Source organism: Manis javanica, chromosome 9 (assembly GCF_040802235.1).
Source record: "Manis javanica isolate MJ-LG chromosome 9, MJ_LKY, whole genome shotgun sequence".
Taxonomy (NCBI): domain Eukaryota; kingdom Metazoa; phylum Chordata; class Mammalia; order Pholidota; family Manidae; genus Manis; species Manis javanica.
Genome location: NC_133164.1, coordinates 69,293,790 through 69,302,690, shown reverse-complemented (window position 1 = coordinate 69,302,690; position 8,901 = coordinate 69,293,790).

Sequence of the window (8,901 nt, the reverse complement as noted above, 5' to 3'; positions counted from 1 at the left end):
ACACCGCTGAACACCTTTCAATGCACAGGACATCTACTGAGCACAGAGAATTATCTGGGCCAATATGCCAAAAGGGTCAAAGCTGAGAAACTGCCCTCAGCTACCATCAACACTGCAGACAGCCCCCTGGGAATTCTGCTGTGTACTGAGAATGGAGGGGTGTGGCCACAACCCAGCTGATGACAGTCTGCTTGGCCTCCACCTGCTTCAGGTGCACGGAAACAACCATCTCTTCCTTCTGCAAAATGCACTCTTTTCCCTCCTTTCCCAGCTCTGCTGAAATTGAGGGCTTCTTTCAAAGACCCTTTTGAGGTTTCCTTAAGGATGGATCCTGAAACCTAAAGAAGGTCGTTAGTTCCTTATGGAGCAAGGAAGCCCCAGAAAAAAGCAGCCTGGTTGGCCTTTTCTACCTCAGGAAAAACAAACCTGGAATTAATATCTCATTAAATGACCATGTAACATTTCCAAAATAGAAAACTGAGACTTGGGAGAGGTAAGGCCACTTGTCTAAGACCACAAGGTATTGAAGAGCTAGAGCTGTAATGGAAACCTAAGCTGAGCCATTCAATGTTATCTTGTCTTTCATAAGAAAACATTATATTTAACTAAGAAGATGATAGATGGCCTCAAGTCATGTTCAGGTTCAGTTCATCCAGGTAAACTTAAAATGGATGATTGGGAAAATAAACAAAATAGATAAGCCTCTAGCCAGACTTATTAAGAGAAAAAGAGAATCAAAACACATCAACAGAATCAGAAATGAGAAAGGAAGCATCACGACGGACCCAACAGAAATACAAGAATTATTAGAAACTACTATGAAAACCTATACGCTAAGAAGTTGGAAAACCTAGAAGAAATGGACAACTTCCTAGAAAAATACAACCTTCCAAGACTGACCAAGGAAGAAACACAAAATCTAAACAAACCAATTAACAGGAAAGAAATTGAAGTGGTAATCAAAAAACTACCCAAGAAAAAAAAACCCAGGCCAGATGGATTTACCTTGGAATTTTATACAGAGAAGATATAATACCCATTCTCCTTAAAGTTTTCCAAAAAATAGAAGAGGAGGGAATACTCCCAAACTCATTCTATGAAGCCAACATCACCCTAATACCAAAACCAGGCAAAGACCCCACCAAAAAAGAAAATTACAGACCAATATCCCTGATGAATGTAGATGCAAAAATACTCAATAAAATATTAGCAAACTGAATTCAAAAATATATCAAAAGGATCATACACCACGACCAAGTGAGATTCATCCCAGGGATGCAAGGATGGTACAACATTCGAAAATTCATTAACATCATCCACTACATCAGCAAAAAGAAGGACAAAAACCACATGATCATCTCCATAGATGCTGGAAAAGCATTTGACAAAATTCAATATCCATTCATGGTAAAAACTCTCAGCAAAATGGCTATAGAGGGCAAGTACCTCAACATAATAAAGGTCATATACGATAAACCCACAGCCAACATCATACTTAACAGTAAGAAGCTGAAAGCTTTTCCTCTGAGATCGATAACAAGACAAGGATGCCCACTTTCCCCACTGTTATTTAACATAGTACTGGATGTCCTAGCCACAGCAATTAGACAAAACAAAGATATACAAGGAATCCATATTGGTAAAGAAGAAGTTAAACTGTCACTATTTGCAGATGATATGATATTGTACATAAAAAACCCTAAAGACCCCACTCCAAAACTACTAGAGCTGATATTGGAATACAGCAAAGTTGCAGGATACAAAATTAACACACAGAAATCTGTAGCTTTCCTATACACTAACAATGAGCCAATAGAAAGAGAAATCAGGAAACAATTCCATTCACAATTGCATCAAAAAGAATAAAATACCTAGGAATAAACCTAACCAAAGATGTGAAAGACCTATAACCTGAAAACTATAAGACACTCTTAAGAGAAGTTAAAGAGGACACTAACAAATGGAAACTCATCCCATGCTCTTGGCTAGGAAGAATTAATATCGTCAAAATGGCCATCCTGCCCAAAGCAATATACAGATTTGCTGCAATCCCTATCAAATTACCAACAACATTCTTCAACGAACTGGAACAAATAGTTCAAGAATTCATATGGAAACACCAAAGACCCCGAATAGCCAAAGCAATTCTGAGAAAGAAGAATAAAGTAGGGGGGATTACACTCCCCAACTTCAAGCTCTACTACAAAGCCGTAGTAATCAAGACAATTTGGTACTGGCACAAGAACATATCCACAGACCAATGGAACAGAATAGAGACTCCAAACATTAACCCAAACATATACGGTCAACTAATATTCGATAAAGGAGCCATGGACATACAATGGGGAAATGACAGTCTCTTCAACAGATGGTGCTGGCAGAACTGGACAGCTACATGTAAGAGAATGAAAGGGATCACTGTCTAACCGCATACACAAAAGTAAATTCAAAATAGATCTAAGACCTGAATGTAAGTCATGAAACCATAAAACTCTTAGAAAAATCATAGGCAAAAATCTCTTGGATGTGAACATTAGAGACTTCTTCATGAACATATCTCCTCAGGCAAGGGAAACAAAATAAAAAATGAGCAAGTGGGACTATATCAAGCTGAAAAGCTTCTGTACAGCAAAGGACACCATCAATAGAACAAAGAGGTACCCTTCAGTATGGGAGAATATATTCATAAATGACATATCCGATAAGGGGTTGACATTCAAATTATATAAAGAGCTCACACACCTCAACAAACAAAAAGCAAATAATCCAATTAAAAAGTGGGCAGAGGAGCTGAACAGACAGTTCTCCAAAGAAGCAATTCAGGTGGCCAACAGGCACATGAAAAGATGCTCTACATCGCTAATCATCAGAGAAATGTACATTAAAACCACAATGAGATATCACCTCACACCAGTAAGGATGGCCACCATCCAAAAGACAAACAACAACAAATGTTGGTGAGGTTGTGGAGTAAGGGGAACCCTCCTACACTGCTGGTGGGAATGTAAATTAGTTCAACCATTGTGGAAAGCAGTATGGAGGTTCCTCAAAATGCTCAAAATAGACTTACCATTTGACCCAGGAATTCCACTTCTGGGAATTTGTCCTGAGGATGCAGCACTCCAGTTTGAAAAAGACAGATGCACCCCTCTGTTTCTTGCAGCACTATTTACAATAGCCAAGGACTGGAAGCAACCTAAGTGTCCATCAGTAGATGAATGGATAAAGAAGATGTGGTACATATTCACAATGGAATATTATTCAGCCATAAGAAGAAAACAAATCCTACCATTTGCAACAACATGGATGGAGCTAGAGGGTATTATGCTCAGTGAAATAAGCCAAGTGGAGAAAGACAAATACCAAAGGATTTCACTCATCTGTGGAGTATAAGAACAAAAGAAAAACTGAAGGAACAAAACAGCAGCAGAATCACAGAACCCAAGAATGGACTAACAGATACCAAAAAGAAAGAGACTGGGGAGAATGGGAGGGTAGGGAGGGATAAGGGCAGGGAAGAAGAAAGGGGGTATTATGATTAGCATGTATAATGTGGGGGGTGGGGGAAAGGGGAGGGCTTTGCAGCACAGAGAAGACAAGTAGTAATTCTACAACATCTTACTGTGCTGAAGGACAGTGACTGTAATAGGGTTTGCAGGGGTGGACTTGGGGTAGGGGAGAGGCTAGTAACCATAATGTTCTTCAAAAAAAAAAAGTAATTTCATAATGATTAAAATATGTATGATGTATATTAATTTAAAAAAACTTAGATTGGTTGACAGATAATATATGTTCCCCTGTAGCACATTTTATTTTTAAATATTTTAGTGAAATATATACACTCAAAAGTGTACATCACATGTATACAGGCTGATGAATTGTTACAAACTGAAGCAACGTTATGTACCCAGGAAGGAGATCGAAAGCAGTTCATTGCCAGCAGCCCAGAAGCCCTCTTGAGCTCCCTCCCAGCCATGAACTCCCTCGCTCTCCTGGGCGACACAAGTGTTCATATTTAGATCATCTGCAGGTGCCTCTCAGGAGCCCACTATAATATCAACAATACCAAGTTCTATTGTCTCTATTTTTACATCTTTTTCTCCCCTTCCTCCCTCCCTCTAACACTCCATACCCTCTCTTCCTCTTTTATTTCCTCTATTTTTGGCTACCAAGAGTTCACTAAATATTTCCTAATAAATTTGGGCAAATACAAAGGAGAATTGGTACTGAAGTAGAGAACTACACAGTAGAAGGAAAATACTGCAAAGTTATGCCTGCCACAGCAATGCTAGTTGCTCATCTAAATCCATTGCTACTAAGCACCTGGGTCCTGTGGAAGTTGGCACTGAGAATAAAATGCCATGTGACTAGAAGAAAACCATGTGGACTGCCAGAAACAGTAAACACAGAAAGAGCAGCCTGCATTTTTAAAAAAATAAAGCATGTCCCTCCTGGACTCTTCTTTCTTCAGGGCTGCTTTGGAGTGAGTTTTCCATTAAAAATCAATTATTTATAACTTTCAAATACTCCATAGACCAATTTTCCCCTCACATAGTAAAGCTTGGTGAATTTTAGCCAATTAGGGAGCTGGCATGGTATTTGAGTTACAGATCATGGGAGCCTCTCATAACAATAAGACTGAGGAATGGAAGACGCTGGGGTCACCACACCTGTCCCATAAATGAATCACATGTAAGCCGGACGCCGGGCAGCTTTGACGTTTCAGGGGGCAAACTTGACGAGTGACATGCCCCAATCTGGAGAATACTCAGCCATATGAAATGGGAGTTTCTCTTGTTAAAAAAAAATACGGTCTTGTGAATACATTCAATTCTTCAAGCCCAGGCAAAACGAGGCCTTGCCACCTTTACGGGACCCAGGGAAAGGGGAAGGGCACCCCTGGAACATGGAAGAGCTTCCCCCGGGCACTCGCACATTGGCTGCTCTGGCACAAGTTGGTGGGACACAGCACTGGGAAGCAGCTGCAAACAGACCAGACATTTCCAGGCTCTCCCTCACTGTGAGTTCGCTTATCCCATTCTTTCCTCACAGATGATGCAAAATCTGCCTTTTAGTAGAATTTCATGTATTTGAATGAGCGGAGTTCCATTACATGAAATAGTCCTATACAAATCTGCAGAAATTACTACATATTCTAAGTGTCCAGCCATGGCAACAAATCAGCTATTTCTCAGTTGATTCAGCTTCTAAGTCCATCTTCACATAGAACAGCCCCCTTGATGAACCATGCCATGATTGGATGGATGGATAGCACAGACCCAAACTGTATAAATTTGCATCTTGAGTCTTCTCTTTCTGCTATGTGGGCAAAGTTAGTTGTCTATTTTTTCCCATAAAACTTCAAAATATTTATACTCTTGCAGTACAATAATTCAGTAAAGCATATTTATGAAATAGGAATTATTCTACTTTACAGTTATTTAACAATCTACATTAAGTATTATTTCTAGTGTTTTTTTTTTGTTGTTTGTTTTGCAGGGATTTTTGATTAACCACTCAACTAGTGGCTTACTATAGGATAAAATTCACCAGTCACTCCTGATATTCTTAGAAGAAACAAAAATTTCTTTCATAGTTCATAGGTACCTAATCATGTAGCCTCTTATTTTTTAAAATAATAAGACTTTTATATTAAATGATTCTATAACTTTCTGAAAATAATTTTGGTTCTCAGCCTGTAATACATGAATATTTCAGAGACAAGTACCAATTCACTATATTTACAGCACTGCATTGTGAGCACAGGTTTTCAAGAAGGAGATGTAGCATAGTCTTTAACAAGATTTTTCTAGGTGAAAAATTGAGACCACATGTATGAAAGCACCTCAGATGACTTACATCGACGATAGCGCTCCCTGTTTTTGCTGGGGCTTGGGCTGCCTCCCATCCCTGGCTGCATCCAACAAGCATGGTGTCATCTGTCTGTACCACCTCACAGCTGGAATTAATCTTCCCAGTTAACTAGCCAGACAGAGACCCTGAGAAAACTTACAAATGTGGGACAAAAAATGGGACATGTTTACAACTGCTAGATTTGGGGAGGGCCGTCAGGAAAGTACCTGAGCCTGTGGCCTGACTGGGAGCAGAAGGGATGAACAGACGCCAGCGTGTGGGTTTCTGGGTGGTGGGAGAGAGTGACGCAACCTTTCAGTTCTCTGTAGTTTATGGTTTTGCCTGAAGATGATGCAAAGAAGGCTTCCCCTCGAAGCCCTGTATGGCTGCCCTGGGCAGGACCTAGGAAAACACCTCGTCTCATAATTACTCATAGAATGGGTTCTCAGTAAATACTTGACTGAGAAACAAAGAAAACAAAGGTGTGTAACTCATACATTTTTGGATTTTCATTAATAAAATGCTTTGAAAAAAATCATCTCTACTTTGCCTCCTCCCCTTTTCTTTTTAGCTTCTGGAAATAACTTGATTTACATGAATGACATGTTGTCTAAACCAAATGCTTTAGAGTGAGTTAGTGTACATTCTAAATATTCATTCTTGTCCATTTTCAAATATTAAGTTCACTAAAATTTGTAGTACTCTGTGTGTGTTGTGTGTGTGTATGGGTATATATGTGAACTCTGACTACCTGATTTCCTACTTTCATTCTTTTAGCAAATGTGACTACTACTTGCATTAAATAGGCATAAGTCTCCTAGAGTCATACTAGAAGTTATACTATTGCTAATACTGAGAGGAAAAACCTGAAGCAGTTTTATTTCCTTTTTCAAATGTTTTATTTTTCCTTTTTAGCATTTGTCTGTATCTCCCTCTGTTTATTCAAATAGTAGTCTTCTCATTTTGTGCTTCATGAATATTTTTTCCTCACAATCCTTATTAAACAAATTTCCATGATAAGTGTTGTTTAGTTATTCTGCTTACATTTCATGTTATTTTTAAAACTTTCTTAAAAATGCATTTAGCCCAGCACTGTTAATGAAAGACTGGATTACAGGCATTTGCAGAAGCATCTGTAAATCACGAGATAAGATGGAAATGTTTCACAAACACGTATTCATGGTCAAGTTAATGACACGACAGGAGAGTTCAAATCAGATACTTATATACTATGAATAAGTAGCACTGCTGCTCCATAAAAAATTCAAGTTTGACAACAAGGAAAAATTCTAGCCAGGATTATAGTGAGTAACTTAATGTGTTGTAATTACTTCTTTTCAGTTTTTCTCTTGTGTGCCCACATACGAAGGAATGAATCTGTCATAAGAAAATTACTTCAGATGTGAACTTCCCACTACTTTCATACCCTTCATACCTCCTGACATTGGCTGTTATCAAAGAGCCCCGCCGACGCAGAGGGGGAAGCTAGAACGGGGTCCTCCTCGCAGCGTCCTGCCGGACCTGTCATTGCGGAAATCAGCAGACGGTGGCGCTCTCCCCCACTAAGCCTCCCAACGAGATGGATCAGGTTTACACCAGATGGGGTTTGTGAGCAGCGGGAATGAGAGGACCAGGATTACAGGAAGCGCTTGTTGCAATGCAGGGTTTCCCCTGATTTACAGGAGAACAGGAATCTGTTGTTTTCCCCTTCACTCTGAATCACTGCAGTGGGGTCCTGTCTGGCCAGTGGGTTTCAGCCCCGGGCAAGTTCACTATGGATTCAATGTGAAATGACAGTAGAACGTTCTTGGGGTGAAAGGGTTATACCCAACTTTATTCTCATGGTGGAGGGTCAGTCACTAAAATCCCATCCACTCAGAGCAAGTCTGCGTGCAGCAGGCTGGTCTCTGCCTCTGAGCCTCTCAGCCCCCACAGCTGTCCTCCGGGCCTCTGTCCTCGGCACTGCCACCTCTCCAGGCCCTGCTCTGCCCTCTTGAAGCCATGCAGCCCTGTCACTATGTTGCCCAGAGCACTGGGCAGAGCTCTTTATATAGAGTCAATAACGATGCATTGCCCACACATGTGTAGTGAGCTAGCCGACCAGGGCCGGGGGAGAATCATGGCCACAGGAACCTTCACTTTATCCACAGTTCCTCTCAAAGTTCTTCCCTAGTAATTCTCACTCTTGGTGGTACTTCTCAAACTGGACAGCTTTCCTATAACCTGTGTTACTTTCTTCTCCTTCTTTTATGTCAGCAAATCACATCTTTTTTTTTAGAACATGAAAATCATCTGGTTGTCTATGCTTCATTGGAGAAGAGCTATGTGATTTTATCTGTCTGTCTTGCCAATGGGTTTGAGCCCCTGGCGTTCGCTATAGATTCAGTGTGACCAAAGAAATCACAGTAGAACGTTCTTGGGGTGAAAGGGTTTATTACCCGGCTTGTTCTCCCAGCGTCAGGTCAAGCACTAGCGTCTCTACCTCTGCCCACAACACTGGGTCGAGCTTTCTATATAGCGCAATAATAGCTTATTGCCTACGGGTGTGGAAGCAGTAGCCCAGCAACAGGCCAGTTACTTCTTCAAGTGGCTTAAGTTCAGTGAGGATCCTGGCCCTAGGAACCCCAACTTCCCCACACTGTGGATGTAAAATCTCCCTTGTTGTTGCCTCCCTTCTTCCTTCCCCTCCTTTCTCCCTTCTTTTCCTTTTTTATTTTATTCCCTTGGGTGAATCACTCTTATGGGAGGCTGCATAATGACCTACACATGTTCACCTTGTAATGCCTGGAAACTCTATTACCTTACATGGCAAAAGGGACTTTACAAATGTGATTGAATTAAGTTCTTGAGATGGAGCCAGAATTCTGGATTATCTAGATGGGCCCTCTCTTGCCAATGGGTTTCAGCTCTGGTCAAGTTCACAATGGATTCAGTGAGACTGTCGTTACAATGGAGCTTCCTGGGGTGAAAGAGCTTATTCTCCTGGCCATAGTTTGAGTACTAGAATTACATCTGCATCCAACAGTCTGCAGGTCTGTAATCCTCCTT